The sequence below is a fragment of the Canis aureus genome, chromosome 15, assembly GCF_053574225.1.
Source record: "Canis aureus isolate CA01 chromosome 15, VMU_Caureus_v.1.0, whole genome shotgun sequence".
NCBI classification, from domain to species: domain Eukaryota; kingdom Metazoa; phylum Chordata; class Mammalia; order Carnivora; family Canidae; genus Canis; species Canis aureus.
The window spans coordinates 52409533-52427497 of record NC_135625.1 but is presented as its reverse complement, the minus strand read 5'-3'; the positions used below and the strand labels follow the sequence as shown (position 1 = coordinate 52427497).

At 46.9% G+C, this 17965-nt stretch overlaps 1 long non-coding RNA gene and 3 other non-coding genes across 5 annotated transcripts; 2 read left to right on the top strand and 2 right to left on the bottom strand.

The window, feature by feature from the left end:
• Nucleotides 1-1778: 1778 nt before the first annotated feature.
• Nucleotides 1779-1850, top strand: TRNAC-GCA (transfer RNA cysteine (anticodon GCA)). The gene has a single exon. It is a non-coding gene; the product is annotated as a tRNA-Cys (tRNA).
• A 1155-nt stretch (nucleotides 1851-3005) lies between these two features.
• On the top strand, nucleotides 3006-3077 carry TRNAC-GCA (transfer RNA cysteine (anticodon GCA)). The gene has a single exon. It is a non-coding gene; the product is annotated as a tRNA-Cys (tRNA).
• A 3578-nt stretch (nucleotides 3078-6655) lies between these two features.
• Nucleotides 6656-17248, bottom strand: LOC144284789 (uncharacterized). Of its 2 annotated transcripts, XR_013353201.1 has the most exons (4): nucleotides 16630-16996; nucleotides 16347-16526; nucleotides 8562-8768; nucleotides 6656-6852 (listed from the first exon to the last, which is right to left on the bottom strand). It is a non-coding gene; the product is annotated as an uncharacterized LOC144284789 (long non-coding RNA). The 2 variants fall into 2 exon arrangements; XR_013353200.1 differs by lacking the exons at nucleotides 6656-6852; nucleotides 8562-8768 and having other exon boundaries at nucleotides 16209-16526; nucleotides 16630-17248.
• Nucleotides 11739-11810, bottom strand: TRNAY-GUA (transfer RNA tyrosine (anticodon GUA)). The gene has a single exon. It is a non-coding gene; the product is annotated as a tRNA-Tyr (tRNA).
• Nucleotides 17249-17965: the final 717 nt, after the last annotated feature.

The following is a 17965-nucleotide window of genomic DNA, read 5'->3' as shown; positions in this document are numbered from 1 at the left end:
ATTTTATTTATTTATTCATGAGACACAGAGAGAGAGGCAGAGACACAGGCAGAGGGAGAAGCAGGCTCCATGCAGGGAGCCCGAGGCAGAACTCGATCCCGGGACTCCAGGATCACGCCCTGGGCCGAAGACATATGCTCAACTGCTGAGGCCCCCAGGCGCCCCACTTACAGTTTCTTTCTAAGTGACCTCAGTTCATGAAAACAGTGTCAGAGAACCGTCCCTTCCCAGCCCCGGGGCCTCAGCAGCTCGGCCTCTCCCAGATTGTCTCCCTTTCTGGCCACCTCCCGAGGGGCCAAGCCCCACAAGAAGCTTCTCTGCCCTGGATGGGTACTAGCTCCTTGTGCGTCTCTGTCCTGCCGACCCCAGGACACACACCCTTGGCTGCTTCAGCCCCTCAGGCCCGGTTCCAGGCACAGCTGCTCAAACAAGCCTCCTCACAGAGGGGACAGGAGTGGCCCTCAGCTTCGCGGGTGTGGGAGGGGGTCCGAAGGGTGGGAGTCGGATGCGGAGCAGGGCCCAGCCAGCACCCTCACTGCCAGGTTTCTTCGGGGTGGGGGGAGGGTGCACACAGGCTGGGCTCACCTGAGTTCATGGACATTCCCTAGAGGCAGGAGGCTGGGCCCCAGGACCCCCAGTCAGGGACCAGTTCCCACTCCATCAGCTGCCCCTGCTCACTGCTCTCCACCTCTGTCCACTACCATCAGAACTAAAAATATCACCCGCTCAGGCCAGTGGACCAGTGGGCCCAATGGAAGGGGTTGTGGTCAATTTTGGTGTGTCCTGGAGGCCTGGAGAAAAGAGGAGAGCCCAGCAAGTGTGAAATCACTTCAGGTGCTAGGTACTTTGGCCCAGCACCCCAGGCTCCAGGGCCTTTGTCAGTATTTCTGGACAGAAGAGCTGCTTCCCCAAAGCCCTGTGAGCAGCGTAGATGGTATGGAAGAGTGCTTCTATGGGACGGGGCCGTGTGGGGGGGGCGCACCCGGGAGGGTTGACAGGGCCTCAGACCCTCCTTTAGCTTCTCCATCAACGGGTGGGGGTGGGGTGGGAGGCACCTTCTTTGGCCATGGCCTCCACCAGCGCCCAGACTTCGGATGAGAGGGCAGCCCATCCCGGCCGCCTCCTCCTTCCTGCTTCCTGCATCTGTTCTGCGGCCTTGGGACTCACGCCCTCACGCCCCCAACTGCCCCCCCCACCACCCCGCCAGCCGCCTTGCCATGCCCTGGGGGCTCAGGAGCAAGCTCCCCAACCTCCCCAGAGCCCTTTCCTCCTGGAGCAGGAATCTGGAACTGGTTCACCGGGTTCCTCTGCAGTGTTCAGTAGGTGGAGTGGATGAGCCTCTGGTGGAAAGGGAGAAGGGGGGTCCTCTGGGTCTCAGGGTGTGGTGTCAGGACCAGGTTCTTGGCCCAGACCTGCTCCTCGATCTGCGCAGGGACCTCTCTGCTCAGCGCCGCAGTGCAGGGAGGGAGGAGAGGACCCATGTTCCGCTCAGATGGGCCAGCCGATGACGGGCCATCGCAGCCAAGACGGATCGAGGGTGGCAGAGGTCAGGAGCCAGAGGGACGAAGAAGTGGAAGGAGAAGGAAGGCTGAGCCTGGCATGGAGAAGCTGCTCAGTAGGTGTTGATACGGGGACAGGGACGAGTGAGCGCAGGGTGATAGGGAGGGCTGGGCTGTCATGGACCAGCCTGCCTGCTTCCAGGAACATGGCCTTGGAAGTCCAGGCGACAAGCCAATGACATGGTTCAAGAGGTGCAATTAAGGCTTAAAGGCAGGTGTGGGGGTATAGCTCAGGGGTAGAGCATTTGACTGCAGATCAAGAGGTCCCCGGTTCAAATCCGGGTGCCCCCTGGCTGGCTGATGTCACTTTTGGCGAGGAAGTAGTAAAGCCTGGGTTCTGTTCTGTCCTCACTCCTCTCTAGGACTTGGACACCAGGGAGGGTGGTTGTGAGGATTCCTTGAGGCCACAGCTAGTCATGCTGTGTTGTGTCACAGCTTTCCCCAACCACATTAGCAGGAATCCAGACTTCCAAGATGCTTCCTGGACGGCTGAGCACACCTTCCTCAGTCTTAAGCCTCACCAATCTCCAGACACACCTGACCCACTTTTTTAAAAAATAGATTTTAATTATTTATTCATGAGAGACACAGAGAGAGGCAGAGACACAAGCAGAGGGAGAAGCAAGCTCCCCGCAGGGAGCCTGATGGGGGACTTGATCCCGGGACTTCAGGATCACGACCTGAGCCAAAAGCAGATGTTCAACCACTGAGCCACCCACTGCCCCCTGATCCACTTTTTAAGAACATTTTTCTTCTTACTCCTTCCCTGGCCTTATCCCTCCTTGGCCTCCCCAGCTTCTTCGTTTTAGCAGGCTCCTCCTTGTCCATCTCCTCCAGAAAGCCCCTCCTGACTTCCTAGCAGCAGAGCTTCCTACTCCCCGCTCCCACAGCTCTCCGAGTGGACTTCCACTGCCACTCTGTGTAAATACTTTGGTTCGTGGGTTTGTCTCCTACTTGGACTCTTTGAGGAACAGGGATAATGTTTTGTTAGTCTGTGTCCTCAACATGAATGACAGAGCCTAGCACCTATCATGCTCCAAGAGTGTTTGTTGAATTAATGAATGAATGAATGAGCGAAACGATGAGCACGCTCCTGAGGCTTCGAGTATGGAAGAGGCTCTCCTTGGGCTGAGTGTTAGGTTCACTTAAGACCCAGAAACGACCACTCCTGTTCTGATGACTATGTGCCAGCCTAGGGAGAAAGACTAGTACAGACTTCAATGATCTTTCCAGGTGTAAAGGTTGATGCCGTTGCTACAGCCTGAGGCAGAGATCAGGAGAGAAGAGGACCCCTTAAGGTTGAAAGGGGAAAGATGGAAAAGTGGAGTATAGTGGAGGAGATTTGCCACCTCCTGGACATGCAGAAAAACCCCAGCAAAATATGGACAGAGAGATCCTGAGTGCAATGCATGGGTAAAAGGTAATAATGCAAAGCTATAGGCAGGTGGGGGTATAGCTCAGGGGTAGAGCATTTGACTGCAGATCAAGAGGTCCCTGGTTCAAATCCAGGTGCCCCCTTCCTTATGTTTTAAATTACTGAAGCAGGTCCTGGCATCCTGCCTCTTCTCCCCACATATAATCACTAAAATTAATGTTCTTTGCCTTGGGATACAAATTTAGGCTCTGCACCAGGACCAGTTCCAAGAATCTTTCCCTGAGTATCATCTAGACAATAGCTAGAGGGATCACATTTCACTGAAGAGGTTGGCTCAGTCCACTCCTACCTTCCGTGGAAAGACTCTTGCCTTCCTTGGCCTGCAGGGAGGCTTCACTTCCTTTCTCTTTTTTTTTTTTTTTTAAATTAATTATTTATTTATTTATGATAGGCACACAGTGAGAGAGAGAGAGGCAGAGACACAGGCAGAGGGAGAAGCAGGCTCCATGCACCGGGAGCCCGATGTGGGATTTGATCCCGGGTCTCCAGGATCGCGCCCTGGGCCAAAGGCAGGCGCCAAACCGCTGTGCCACCCAGGGATCCCCCACTTCCTTTCTCTTAATGTCTCATTTTCTCAACCTTCTCATAATCTCCAGAGAGAAGGCTATTGCTTTGTTCCTACTGCTACCACTTGTGAGGTATGGATATGCATCTTCCTAGTTCCCAGAAGTGGCCATCGGAGTCAGAATGCATATCAAAAGCAGAGCCTCTGTCCTCTCCCTGGGAATCTCTCAGAGGGGCTGCCTCCACCACAGGCTTAGACCACTTGATTCTCCCTTTTCTCTCCTACTGCTCTTTGTTTTTTAACCTGCATCAGTATCTCCTTGGTGAGAATGCCTAGAAGTAGACCCTAATTTATATAATAATTTTTAAAAAATTTAGTCAAAATATTTAAAACATAAAATTGGTATAGAGAATCCTGCAGAGGAATCTCCATGTTCCTTAACGAAGAAGATAATTTGAACTAATCTTTCCTAGGAGGACAAATAAAAAAGCTGGGAAAATATTACAACATCTCATTGAAAACCTAAAAGAGGGACATGTGAGTGGCTCACTGGTTGAGCATTTGCCTTTGTCTTGTGGTGTGGTCCTGGGGTCCTGGGATCGAGTTCTGCATGGGGTTCCCCACAGGGAGTCTGCTTCTCCCTCTGACTGTGTCTCTGCCTCTCTCCCTCTGTGTCTCTCATAAATAAATAAATAGATAGATGATAGATAGATAGATAGATAGATAGATAGATAGATAGATAGATGATAGATAGCTCTCAAAAAACAAACTAGTTAGATAGGACATAAGGTGGAAATTTAAAACACATGGGAAACAGAAAGATAAAAGCTCCCATGAGAGGCTGCTGTGGCCCTGACCATGATATTCAGTCCAGAAGAGGCAGTGGAGAGGCTAAGTGACTTTCTGGAAGTCTCTCAGGACCAGGCGGATAGAAATCAGAATTCTGGGCTCACCTAGAGTAGGGACATGGGTAAAACCATCTTTGGCTTTTGGCTAGGACCCTGAGGAGAAAGAAAGAGAATGAAAACAGTCTCTGCAAGAATTTGTGGTTGGTCTCTGTGATATTTGGATGGCCCAGAAAACTCAAGCCTTTATATTATATCAAGGTGTCCTGACTGCTAGAATCCCTCAGATATTGGAAAAAGCAATAAAGGATATTATTATCTCGACTGGCCTTCAAATTACTTCTAAAAAATACATTTTTAAATACAATGTTCAGTATGTAGTCAAAATAACTATGCACCCAAGGAGGCAAAAACCATCAATGAAAATCAATAGAAACAACAGACTATAGAACTAAACACAGGGACCTTTTGTACTAGAACTGCCAGAAACACACTGTAAGAAAACAGTGCTTGCTATTTTCAAGAAGATAAGAGAAAAACTTGAAAATTTCAATAGGAAGCTGGAAAGCATAAGTAGTAACTAAGAAGATGTGAAAAGAGAACATAGGAATCTATGTTATCTAAAAATTGATAGCTAAAATTTAAAACTCAGAGAGTATTTCCATGTTACAGTCAGTGAATGGTTTCAGCCAAAGAGAAAATAGGTGAATTAGAACATTGGGATGAGGGGTGCCTGGGTATTTAATAATACCCTCCAGTTTTACCCATGTTGTTACCAATGGCAGAATTTCCTTCTTTCTAATGGCTGAATAATATTCCACTGTGTGTGTGTGTGTGTGTGTGTGCCACTTTCTTTATTCATCCATTGATGGACACTAAATCAGCATTTTTTAGTATATTTTGTATTTTTTTAGTAGAGTCGATTTGCCAACACATAGTATAACACCCAGTGCTCATCCAGCCAAGTGCCCCACTCAGTGCCCATCACTCAGTCACCCCATCCCCCACCCACCTCCCCTTCCAGAGTTAGGAGTCTCATGTGCTGTCACCCTCTCTGGTATTTCCCACTCATTTTCTCTCCTTTCCCCTTTATTCCCTTTTTTTTTTTCCCTTTATTCCCTTTCACTATTTTTTATATTCCCCAAATGAATGAGACCATGTAATATTTGTCCTCCAACTGACTTATTTCACTCCGCATAATACCCTCCAGTTCCATCCACGTCGAAGCAAATGGTGGGTATTTGTCATTTCTAATGGCTGAGTAATATTCCATTGTATACAGAGACCACATCTTCTTTATCCATCATCTTTCGATGGACACCGAGGCTCCTTCCACAGTTTGGCTATTGTGGACATTGCTGCTAGAAACATTGGGGTGCAGGTGTCCCAGTGTTTCACTGTATCTGTATCTTTGGGGTAAATCCCCAGCAGTGCAATTGCTGGGTCATAGGGAAGTTCTATTTTTAACTCTTTGAGGAACCTCCACACAGTTTTCCAGAGTGGCTGCACCAGTTCACATTCCCACCAACAGTGCAAGAGGGTTCCCCTTTCTCCACATCCTCTCCAACATTTGTTGTTTCCTGTCTTGTTAATGTTCCCCATTCTCACTGGTGTGAGGTGGTATCTCATTGTGGTTTTGATCTGTATTTCCCTGATGGTAAGGGATGCAGAGCATTTTCTCATGTGCTTGTTGGCCACGTCTATGTCTTCCTCTGTGACATTTCTGTTCATGTCTTTTGCCCATTTCAGGATTGGATTGTTGGTTTCTTTGCTGTTGAGTTGAATAAGTTGTTTATAGATCTTGGATACTAGCCCTTTATCTGATACGTCATTTGCAAATATCTTCTCCTAATCTCTAGGCTGTCCTTTAGTTATGTTGATGGTTTCTTTTGCTGTGCAGAAGCTTTTTATCTTGATTAAGTCCCAATAGTTCATTTTTGCTTTTGTTTCTCTTGCCTTCATAGACGTATCTTGCAAGAAGTTGCTGTGGCCAAGTTCAAAAAGGGTTGTTGCCTGTGTCCTCCTATAGGATTTTGATGGATTCCTATCTCACATTAAGATATTTCAACCATTTTGAGTTTATCCTTCTGTGTGGTGTAAGAGAATGGTCCAGTTTCATTCTTTTGCATGTGGCTGTCCAATTTTCACAACACCATTTTTTAAAAAGATTTATTTATTTATGATAGACAGAGAGAGAGAGAGAGAGAGAGAGACAAGCAGAGGGAGAAGCAGGCTCCATGCTGGGAGCCTGATGTGGGACTTAATCCCAGGACTCCAGGATCACACCCTGGGCCAAAGGCAGGCACTAAACCACTGAGCCACCCAGGGATCCCTTCTCAACACCATTTATTCAAGAGACTGTCCTTTTTCCAGTGGATAGTCTTTCCTGCTTTGTTGAATATTAGTTGACCATAGAGTTGAGGGCCCATTTCTGGATTCTCTATTCTGTTCCATTGATCTATGTGTAAATCAGCATTTAGAGAAATACTTAGAGCTTTGAGCAATATACTGAAAAAGAAGAATAGAAATAAACTAAGAATCCACCTCAAGAAGTTAGAAAAACTGGATAAAAGAATACTATGAGAGACGAAATAAAGAGCAGAAATTAATGAAATAGAAAACAAATGCTATAGAGAGGATTAACAAAGCCAAAAGTTGGTTTTTGAAGAGAAATTATTGACATTATTGACATTATCTGGTGAAACTGATAAGAAAAATAAGAAAGGAGAAACAAATAAACCTATATCAGAAATCAAAAAGAAAAACTATAGATTCTTTAGACTTTAAAATAACGATTATTTAACATTATGAAAAATAATATACAAAAAATTTAAAATCAAACAAAGAACTAACTGTGTGGCAGGCATGATTTTACATACTTTAAAAATATTAATGTATTTAATTTGTGTAGCGTCTTTACAAACTAGGCACTATTCTTGTTCTCATTTCTATCATCATGCCCATTTTATATATGGCAAAACTGAGGCTGAGGGAGTTAATCAATTTCACTGAGGCCACTCAATTAGAACCCATAATTTGAACTCCTGCATTATGTCTTAAGAGTTCAAGGACTTTGTCACCATGCTATCCTGAAATTGAGCAAGAACTTAAAAATACTACAACTTAACAAAACTGACAAAAGAAAAATAGAAAAGCTGAATAGTCCTCTAAGTTTTAAATAGTTATTTTATTTATTTATTCATTTATTTATTTAAATAAATTAATTTTTTATTGGTGTTCAATTTACCAACATACAGAATAACACCCAGTGCTCATCCCATCAAGTGTCCCCCTCAGTGCCCGTCACCCATTCACCCCCACCCCCCGCCCTCCTCCCCTCCCACCCCTAGTTCTTTTCCCAGAGTTAGGAGTCTTTATGTTCTGTCTCCCTTTCTGATATTTCCCACACATTTCTTCTCCCTTCCCTTATATTCCCTTTCACTATTATTTATATTCCCCAAATGAATGAGTAAATAGTTATTTTATTTAAACTGTTATTTGAAAATTTTCACAAAAAATTGAGACAGGATGGTTTTACTGGTGAGTTTTGTCTCATACTTTAAATAAGCAATAGGTATTTTTACATAAAAATCTAATAGAAAAGATATATATCTTCTACAACTCCTTTTGTGAGACTAGCACAATCTTGATACCAAAACCCAACAAAGACAGTATAAAGAATGCAAAGGCTAATTTCACTCATAAACATAGGTAGAAAATTTTTTTTTGAAGATTTTGTTTATTTATTCATGAGAGACACAGTGAGAGAGGCAGAGAGATAGGCAGAGGGAGAAGCAGGCTCCCTGTGGGGAGTCTGATGCGGGACTCAATCCTGGGACCCAAGGATCATGCCCTGAGCCAAAGGCAGATGTTTAACCACTGAGCCACCTAGGGGTCCCCATAGGTAGAAAAAATTAAATAAATTATTATCTAACCTAATTCACTAATATATATAAAGGATAGGACATCAACAAGTTGGATTTGTAAATGGAATGCAAAGTATGTTTAATTTTATAAAAAGCAATGAGTGTAATTTACCATGTAACTAGACTAAAAGAGGAAAACCATATGATTCTCAATAGAAGCAAAAAGGGGGTTTGATAAAATTTCACATCCATCCATGATAAAAAATATTTTTGCAAACTAGAAATTGAAGAAAATTTCCTTAATTTAATAAAAACCACTTACAAAAAGCATAGTTCATGATATGTACTTACTGATGAAATGCTGAGAGCTTTTTATTTGAAATCAGAATGAGGGATCCCTGGGTGGCGCAGCAGTTTAGCGCCTGCCTTTGGCCCAGGGCGTGATCCTGGAGACTCGGGATCGAATCCCACGTCGGGCTCCCGGTGCATGGAGCCTGCTTCTCCCTCTGCCTGTGTCTCTGCCTCTCTCTCTCTCTCTCTCTCACTCTGTGTGTGTGACTACCATAAATAAATAAAAATTAAAAAAAATTAAAAAAAAAAAAGAAATCAGAATGAGTCAAGGTATCTACTATCAACACCCTTATTCAACATTACGATGGAGGTCTAGTAAGCACAGTAAGGTAAGAAAAAGATAAAATCTATATGGTTTGGAACAAGGGAAATAAAACTTGCTGACTACTTAGTGTGAGCATACACATAGGAAATCCAAAGAATCAACAAAGAAATTATTAGAATTAATGGGTGTTTAGCGAGATGGCAAGCATATACCCTCCATTCTCTTATCCCCTTTTGCATGACAAAATTATAACTTTTGAAGTGATACAGTAGAAATTTCTACTTTCAAATCTTAAAATTCTAATGTTAATCGATATTTTTATCCTCCTCACAAATTACATAAAGACACCTCAACTCTTACCATTCTGTTCCTTATATGTTGTTGTTAGTATTTTAGTTTTATTTTTAAAAAAACTTTATAAATTAGATACGAATATTGTCAATGATTTTTAGATTTATTTACATATCCTATATTTTCTTTGTTCAATGTTCCTTTTTGTGTCTCAGACCTCCCATTCTGGGATCATTTTTATTTCCTCTAAAGTATATTTTTAGGGTAGCCCCGGGTAGCTCAGCGGTTGAGCACGGCCTTCAGCCCAGGGTGTGATCCTGGAGACCCGGGATCGAGTCCCACGTCGGGCTCCCTGCATGGAGCTTGCTTCTCCCTCTGCCTGTGTCTCTGCCTCTCTCTCTCTCTCTCTCTGTCTCTCATGAATAAATAAATAAAATCTTAAAAAAAAAAGTATATTTTTAAAAATTGCTTTAATGAGTGTCTGTTAGCAGCAAACTCTCTCAACTTTTGTCTGTTCTTGAAGAATAGTTTGGCTGGGAATAGAATTCAAAGCTGTCTGTGATTTCCTCTCAACATACGGAATATGATATTGTACTGCTTTCTGGCTTCCTTTGCAACTGTTGATAAGTCATATGGCAGCTGAAATATCATCCTTTTATAGATGATCTCAGATTTCCTTCTGGCTACCTTCAAGGGACAGAGTCCTCACCCTCAACCTGGAGACTAAGTACACACTGGTGAGTGCAGGGACCAGGTGAAGGGAGTGTGGGGAGATCAGAGGAGGGGAAAAACACAACACCTGAGCAGAGCTACCTGCTGCGGTTTGCAAGAAAACTCAGAAACCAGATTCAGCAAAGAGGAGAGGACATTGGAACTTCCTTATCACCTCTAGTGGCTAAAATGCTAGGGGGCATCCAGATTTGAACTAAGGACCTCTTGAGCTGCAGTCAAATACTCTACCCCTGAGCTATAACCCTTGCTATACCAGTGAAATCCAATTGGTACCCTTTCCCTGAGCAGCCACACCCAGAGCTTCTACCCTAGATGCCCCTTCAGCACGGTTGGCTGAGTCGCCAGACCTGCTTTACAGCTACCTCATCTCCCTGCCTCAGAAGAAGCAGCAACAGGTTGCTTTCTCACCACTGCTCTGCAAGGTCTCCATCTTCAGTTCCCAGGTGAGGGCAGCGCTTGGGATGCATTCCCTGAAGGCTGGAAGGCTCCATTGTAACATCTGTATTGTGGTTTTTGTGCTCAGCACCTGAAAACACAGACTCACAAGGCCCAGTGGCTGGCCCAGGATGCACCCCTTAAAAGGCAGAAGATGCACAGACTGGGGATGGGTCAGAGCTCTGTACGCATTGCTGCACCCTCGGATGCAAGCAGAGCCCGCTCTCATTGCCTCAGATCTCCATGACTTCAACCCTTAGCCCACTGGGTGAGATGAGCCACCTGAAGAAATGATTGTCCTTAGGCTCCAAGTCCCCCTTTCTGTGCTCCGCTCTGCGATGCTGGCTCTGGGACTCTGTACCCCATGTTTGTCCTTTGCCAAGTGGCTTCCTAGTTGGTCCCCAGTAGGGCTCTCAGAAGGAGACTGGAAGGTCGGAGCGGGACAAAGCACCTGCTCTGCCTGCTCTGGTTCCTGCCACTGTCACCTAGCAGCGACAGCTCGTCCCAGGAGCAATAGCGATTGCTGCCTGTGGTTTGGTGCTCACAGGACCAGCCTTGTCACAACTCTTTGGGGACACCAATGCCTCCCTAGAGATCTGAGGCTGGGATCCACAGAGGAACTCCCCAAACCTGCAAGAGTTCCAAAGTTCATCCTCCTCCTGTGTTCTCCCGACTTCTCACAGGTACTACCCCCGTGAGACTTGGTCCCTCCTTTTTGTCTTTATGAAGGGTTGAATTGCCAAAAAGATCTGCTGAAATCTCCCTCAGTACCACTTGGATCGGGTCACTGGAGAGACAGCGAGGTGGGATGAGGTCACAGCGGCGTTGGGCAGGACACAGTGTGATGGGGTCCTGGTAGGAGGAGGAGAGACATACTCGGGGAGAGACAGCCTTGTGAAGACAGAGGCAGAGGCTGCATGGGTGCCTCATCTACAAGGGATGTCAAGGGTTGTCACCGGACACCAGAAGCTAGAGGCACAGGGAGGACCCTCCTCTTCTGAGAGAGCACTGCCCTGTGCATATCTTGATTTCAGACTCCCCAGAGCTCTGCGACAATAAAGTTCTGTTGTTTTACACACTCAGCTTGTGGTGCTTTGTCACAGCAGCTTTAAGAAACTGATACACTCATTGATGATTATTTATATTAATTCTCTATTAAAATAACAGAGGCAGCTTTTGTCCCTGGACTGGACCCTGGATGATACTGAATTGATACCATTGTGGCTCTGGGGAAACAGACCCTCAAAGAGGACATTTGGGATGGATTTGGTCTTGTCCTTGATCTTCAAGGCGGTGCTGAGGGCCCGATTGGAACTTGGATCTACAGAATGGCTGAAAGTGTGTACAGGTTCATAGGCCAAGCCAGCCTCGACCTGTTTGGGGATCGAGAGGGTGGTGTCTATACAACTCGATTTTGTCATTTCGGATAAAGGAGGAAAAAGTAGGGTTTTCAAAGGGGGCACCTGGACTTGAACCAGGGACCTCTTGACCTACAGTCAGATGCTCTACCACTGAGCTATACCCCCTCATGCTAAAAAGGGTGTGTAATTAATAAACTCCTTACACTTCCACAGGACTGCTGGTTCTGTGCAACTATAAATGCACCCTCTCATGCCATAACTATCCTCCTTTCCCAGAAAGGCACCATCACTTCTTGGCATCAGCTCGGAAGATCAGTGAAGTTTTCATCTGAGACCATGACATCTGTACCTGGCTTAGTTTTCAGGCTGAACATGAAGCTCAGGGGTAAGTCGGTGCTCGCTGAGCAATGACTAGAATGTTCATCACCAGCCTTTCAATTTGTCATATTAGTTTACATTTTTATATAATCAGATTGATCCTTTATAGTGTGCGATTTGGGGGCTGTGTCAGGATGGTGTCAGGATGTGCCAGTGTCTGCCTTTCGGGCCTTGAGCATTTGGAACAGATGTTGGTGCATGTGCTGGTTTGTGGCGGAAACAGATTGGCGCCTAGTGCTGGGCAGTGCCAGGGGTCATGGTGGTTTCCTCAGTCTGCTGAGGGCGCAGCTTGCTTTGGGGCATCGTTACTAGAAGGTGAGCTTGGAGACTCCTTTTCCATGCCTCTTCCTCGGTGACATATATATTTGTAACGAACATCTGAGACTCCATCTGGCTTCTGCGGCTGGACCTGAGGGCTCTGACTGACACAGGGAGCTAAATCCTGAAGTGCCTTCTGTCCCACCCTGCTGACAAATGCATCTCTGAGTGAAGCTTTTCCTACTCTCTGCAGTGAGGGATCAGTTGTATTTTTCTTAAGATCTATCGTGGCTCAATACCCGTGCATTGGGCTTGTGGACATTGAGACCCACAGCGCCAGAGCTGGTGAACACTTGATTGTTGCAGAATCTCCAAGCAGCAACAGAGAGCTTATGGACACTTTTTTTTTTTTTTTTTAAAGATTTTATTTATTCACGAGAGACAGAGAGAGAGGCGGAGACACAGGCAGAGGGAGAAGTAGGTTCCCTGTGGGGAGCCCAATGCAGGACTTGATCTCAGGATCCCGGGATCACTCCCTGAGCCCAAGGCAGACGCTCAACCACTGAGCCACCCAGGCATGCCCGACTTTTTTTTAAGATTTTATTTATTTATTCATGAGAGACACATGAGGGAGTCAGAGACACAGGCAGAGGGAGAGGGAGAGGCCCTGGACAACACTTTGAAGGGCACCAGGCTCTTGCTCACTTTGGCAGCTCTTATACTGATGGGCACTAGCCTCAAGGATGTGCTGACCATGAACTCCTCCAGAATACAGAGATGACTTTCTGACTCTGTGATGATAGTTATGTGAGCCCCACTGTACAGCTGCCTTTTCCAGCCGGCAGGAGAATCCTACCCCACCAGTTAGCAGCTGCGTTCAGTGGCTTAGCAACGGGCCAGAAACAAGAGTGTCATTGTGCCGGATGGTATAGACTCACTACAGTACCATGCATTTCTAGTGGGAAAGACAGGGAGTTCCTGGGAGAGTTCCCAGGCAAGGAAGCAGCCCGATGCACAGTGCCCCTGAGCTCTCTCTATTCCATAGAGAGGTGGGCTTGGACCAGGCAGAGCCGGGTGCACCACAGAAAGTGCGCCCTTGGAGGGATCTTTCCTTGTGCTGCCATACATTGTCATGGGAGCACTGGGAAGGCCTTGGGAGCACCCGAGTGACTGCACCAGGGGTAGTTCCTGGTCAAGGACATGGCCTCGTTAGAAGAGCCTCCTTCTAATGAGTAACTCAGACCTACACTGAGCTAGTACTCATTGGTCTTGTTGGTCATTGATAGGGAAAGGGCTTGAGCCTTCTGACTCATCTTGATTTGTGGTATAAACACATCTCCTTTGTGGTGTAAACAAGCTAGGCACACACATTTTTCTTTTGTAAAGGGGGTGTGGAGGTGAGCAGACCAGGACTGGCATGGCCACTCCAGGGTATCTTTAGGGACACAGGCTCCTTTTAGCTCTCTCTGGTCAGCCTTTCTTGAAATGTGGATCCCATCCTCAAGGTTGATCCATGGTACATGTTGGCAGCTGGTGCTCCAGTCATCACATCTATGCTCCAAGTAGGAAGCAGGAATAAAGGTCAAAAAAGGGACATAACCTTTTCTAAAATTTTCTCAGAAGTCTTGTCCAATGACTGTATTTTATCCCTCTTTGCCTCCCTTAGCCAAAGAGAGGCCATGAAATGTGGTCTTTTGGGTGGGACATACTGCTTGGTATAAAACCAGGTATAAAAGAGGGAAGGATGTATATCGGCTAGTTAACTGGCGAGCTCTGCCCCCTTCCGCACACACATGCAAACTTACACGCATACATACACACTTGCACATTTATACATATGTGTGTGTTTCACAGTTTCTACTTTTTTTTTTTTGTAAAGGGGATAAAATGTGGCCAATATCTAGGTCACTATACTGCATATCTGCAGGGTCCTATGTAATTGGTGGAGTTGTATAGTACACAACCTGTGCATCCGTACGTGGCTGCCCTGTCAATAACCATCTCTCCAGCATTCCATCTATCAAGACCTCTCCTATGAATACCTGCTGTTTTTTCAGAGCTAATGAAATATTTCACCCTGTTGGTAAGTTGGTCTGTTTCCACTCCTGTTTGATTAGAGGAAGCTTAGAGATGAGTTTTATATTCAGCTAGAGTCACTTCTCCGAACCTGGGCTCTCAGGAATAATCACTTACTTCCTCTCCTAAATGTTCAGCCCTTGCCTTTTTCTCCCCTTCGATTTGAAAAATCCATGGTAAAAGATACATAACATAATATGTATTGCCTTATCCATGTTGAAGTGTACAGTTCAGGGGCCTCAAGTACCTTCACACGGTTGTGCAACACCACCCGTCTCCTGATCTCCTTCGTCTTTCCAAGCTGAAACCCCATTAATCAATGACTCCTTACCCCCTGCCCCCTGACACCCATCCTTACGCTTCTTTGTCACCATGATTTTGGCTACTTCATGGAAACCAGTCCTGTTTATCCTTGTTTGACCGGTTGGACTTTTATGGTACCTTTTATTGCAAGCTGCCTCCGATTCAATTTTTTTGAAGCTAGCTTGGTGTAAACAAATAAAACCAGGATGGTAATAATTAGGCACGAGGGAAGCACCGAAAAAGCCTAGGGCAGATTTCCTCTCTCCCTTCAGGAAATGAGTGTGGCTGAGGAGGTAAACAGAACACACTGGAGTCTCTACTACTTGTTGGGAATGTAGACTCCAGGAGGCTGGGCCTGGCGGGTCTCAAGGCTGTCCTTCCACCGGAGCTGTCGGTCCACTGCGTAGAGACACCGGGATCTGGACCGAGCACCTGTTGGTTTGCACTCAAATGCTCCACCCCTGAGCTCTACTCCCACCCTGAGCTGTGCTCCCACGTTGTCGTGTCTCCTGGGAAGCTGCCCGAGCACCTTCTCTGGGCACCCACCTCCACACTTGTCAGGGGCTGCTGTCCAGGGGTGCCTGGGTGGCTCAGCAGTTGAGCGTCTGCCTTCGGCCCAGGGCGTGATCCCAGGGTCCTGGGATCGAGTCCCGCATCGGGCTCCCTGCGTGGAGCCTGCTTCTCCCTCTGCCTGTGTCTCTGCCTCTCTCTCTCTCTCTCTGTCTCTCTGTCTCTCATGAATAAATAAATACAATCTTAAAAAAAAAAGAGCCCCTGCTCCATGGCTGATGCATTTCGAATATTGAGCCACCGTTGCATCTCTGTTTGAGTCTTTCTCAGTTACATTGTCCTGTACGACTGGATGGGGTTTTCTACACTTGTACTGAGATGATTCTGAAGTGAGACTGGCCTTTGCCATAGAGGAGGATGGCTCCTTGCTCGAGGGCATCCGAGCTCCCTGTGCTAGAACCCCCAAACCAGGGCTCGGCTCCGTCTGTAGGAGGATGTAGGCTAGTCAAGCTCCCAGGACTCCAGACACATACAAATGAGCTGCTATCTGCGGCAGTCTGCCTTTTTTAAAAAGAAATAAGAGTCAAGAGTGTTGTTAAGTGGATGATCTTCCCCCCCAGGATTATAAACAAGGCTCTGATGCACATAAGCACACATTTGCCCACTTCTCACGATTCCTAAAAGTGAAATGTCAGGCTTCAAGGACGTGGCTTGGTGAAGCAGCCCAGGCAGCCCTTCCTGGGAGCACTCCCGGCAGGCAGCTGTCATGTGTTCCTCCTTCGCTTCCATCCCCGTGGTCCTGCCAGGTCATGACAGGGACTCTGCCTCTCACCTGAGCGCTGACAACCGGTGGGCCTCAGTGAGGCCATCAAGGTACGCAGCTTGGCTCCCAGACGCGCACAGCAGAGACCTGAACTTGTACACGCAACCTGATTTAACCTGCTCCCGAGACCTCCGGAATCAGACTCTCAAAGGAGGGTGTTCCCTCCGTAAGCCAGAATGCCCCCCAGGTTCCCCCAGAAACCAAGTGAACTGTCAGAAGGTTGCTGAGTGAGGCTGCAATCAAAGCAAATGGAATTGGATGCTCTGGAGGGTTTTTGCGCAGGCCGCAGAACATTTTCGTGTTCTATTCCGAGTCCAGAGTACTGTCCCTTCTCCAGAGGTCAGAATACTCACATCCATTGCAGTGGGCATCTCGGTGTCCTTGGTCACCCTCACTGGGTGGCTGAGTCCTTGTCACCCCATCCCCTGAACACATGCACTCCTTCTCCATCTCGCGCCTCAACCCTGTGACCTGCTAAGGGTATGCACATCCTGGTCCACACTGAGGGCTCCAGGATACGTAACTGCATTTTTCTACAAAACAATTTGATCTCTTTTGTGTCCCATCCTGCTGAATGACAGAAATTTAACCCCTCGACTCTGAGGTCCCCGACCACTTCCCCTGTGCTGAACCTACCTTCTGAAGGGACTTTTAGAGTACTTCGGCCTTTGGGGCAGGGGCGGGGGGTCATCTGGTCTACCCCATGGTCTTGGCTGTATGGTGAGCACAGGAACCTTCTGATCCCATGCTGGTCCCCTCTGCATCTTCTCCTTGGTTCCCTGGTCCTGGCCACCATGGCCATGTGGGTCTCCCATGCTGGGACACAGTCAGCTGCTCTAGTGCTGATCTTTCTTCTCTGGATCCCCCAGTGCCCAGACTGCTGGAATTAGAAAGGTAAGGCTCATCCCTTCCCTCTGGTAAAAAGGACACAAGTTCTCCCTGGCTGCCCGGGGCAGGGGGGCGGTAGCAGGGGGATAGGGGCCAGAGGGGCAGGAAGTCCTGGTTACCATCCCCATTATGACCAGCCACACCTGAACCATAGGAAGACTCGGCTCTCTGTCTCCCCTCCACTGACCCCATGACTCCTCATCCTGACAAGACAGCTCTGGCAGGGGTCTTCCTGTGACTCAGCGGGGAATAGATTCTGTGAATTGTCGTCTTTTGGCTTCATGTCAACCCTGAGCTGGGTACAATTATTACCCCCATTCTGCAGATGAAGAAACTAAAGCTTAGAGAAATTCAGGGGTCCAGCCACTCTAACTCTGAGACTAAAGCTTCTAACCACATTGCAACGTTTTTAAATTTAATTTAATTTTTATTTTTTAAAGATTATTTATTTACTTATTCATGAGAGACACAGAGTGAGAGGCAGAGACACAGGCAGAGGGAGAGGCAGGCTCCCTGCAGGGAGCCCAATGCGGGACTCAATCCCAGGACCTGGGATTACTCCCTGGGCCAAAGACAGATAGATACTCAACCACTGAACCACCCATGTGTCCCAAGATTTTTCTTTTTTTTTATTTTTTATATATTTTTTTTTTTTAATTTTTTTTTTTTTTAAATTTATTTATTTATGATAGGCACACAGTGAGAGAGAGAGAGGCAGAGACACAGGCAGAGGGAGAAGCAGGCTCCATGCACCGGGAGCCCGATGTGGGATTCGATCCCGGGTCTCCAGGATCGCGCCCTGGGCCAAAGGCAGGCGCCAAACCGCTGCGCCACCCAGGGATCCCTTTTCTTTTTTTTTAAAGCACAGAGTGAATCGTGTCTCTGCATGGCGGGGCTAGATAAAACATCAGCCATTCCTTCCTGTGTGATTTCTCTCCTGAAATATTTGGGAGATACCAGCTCATCACCTGCTACTGCAGGCTGCTAGGCTCTGATGCACTTACTGAGATCGTAGCTCCCTTTTACTGATACTCCCTCCCGTCTCAAGAAGTCACATCGAGGGATCCCTGGGTGGCGCAGCGGT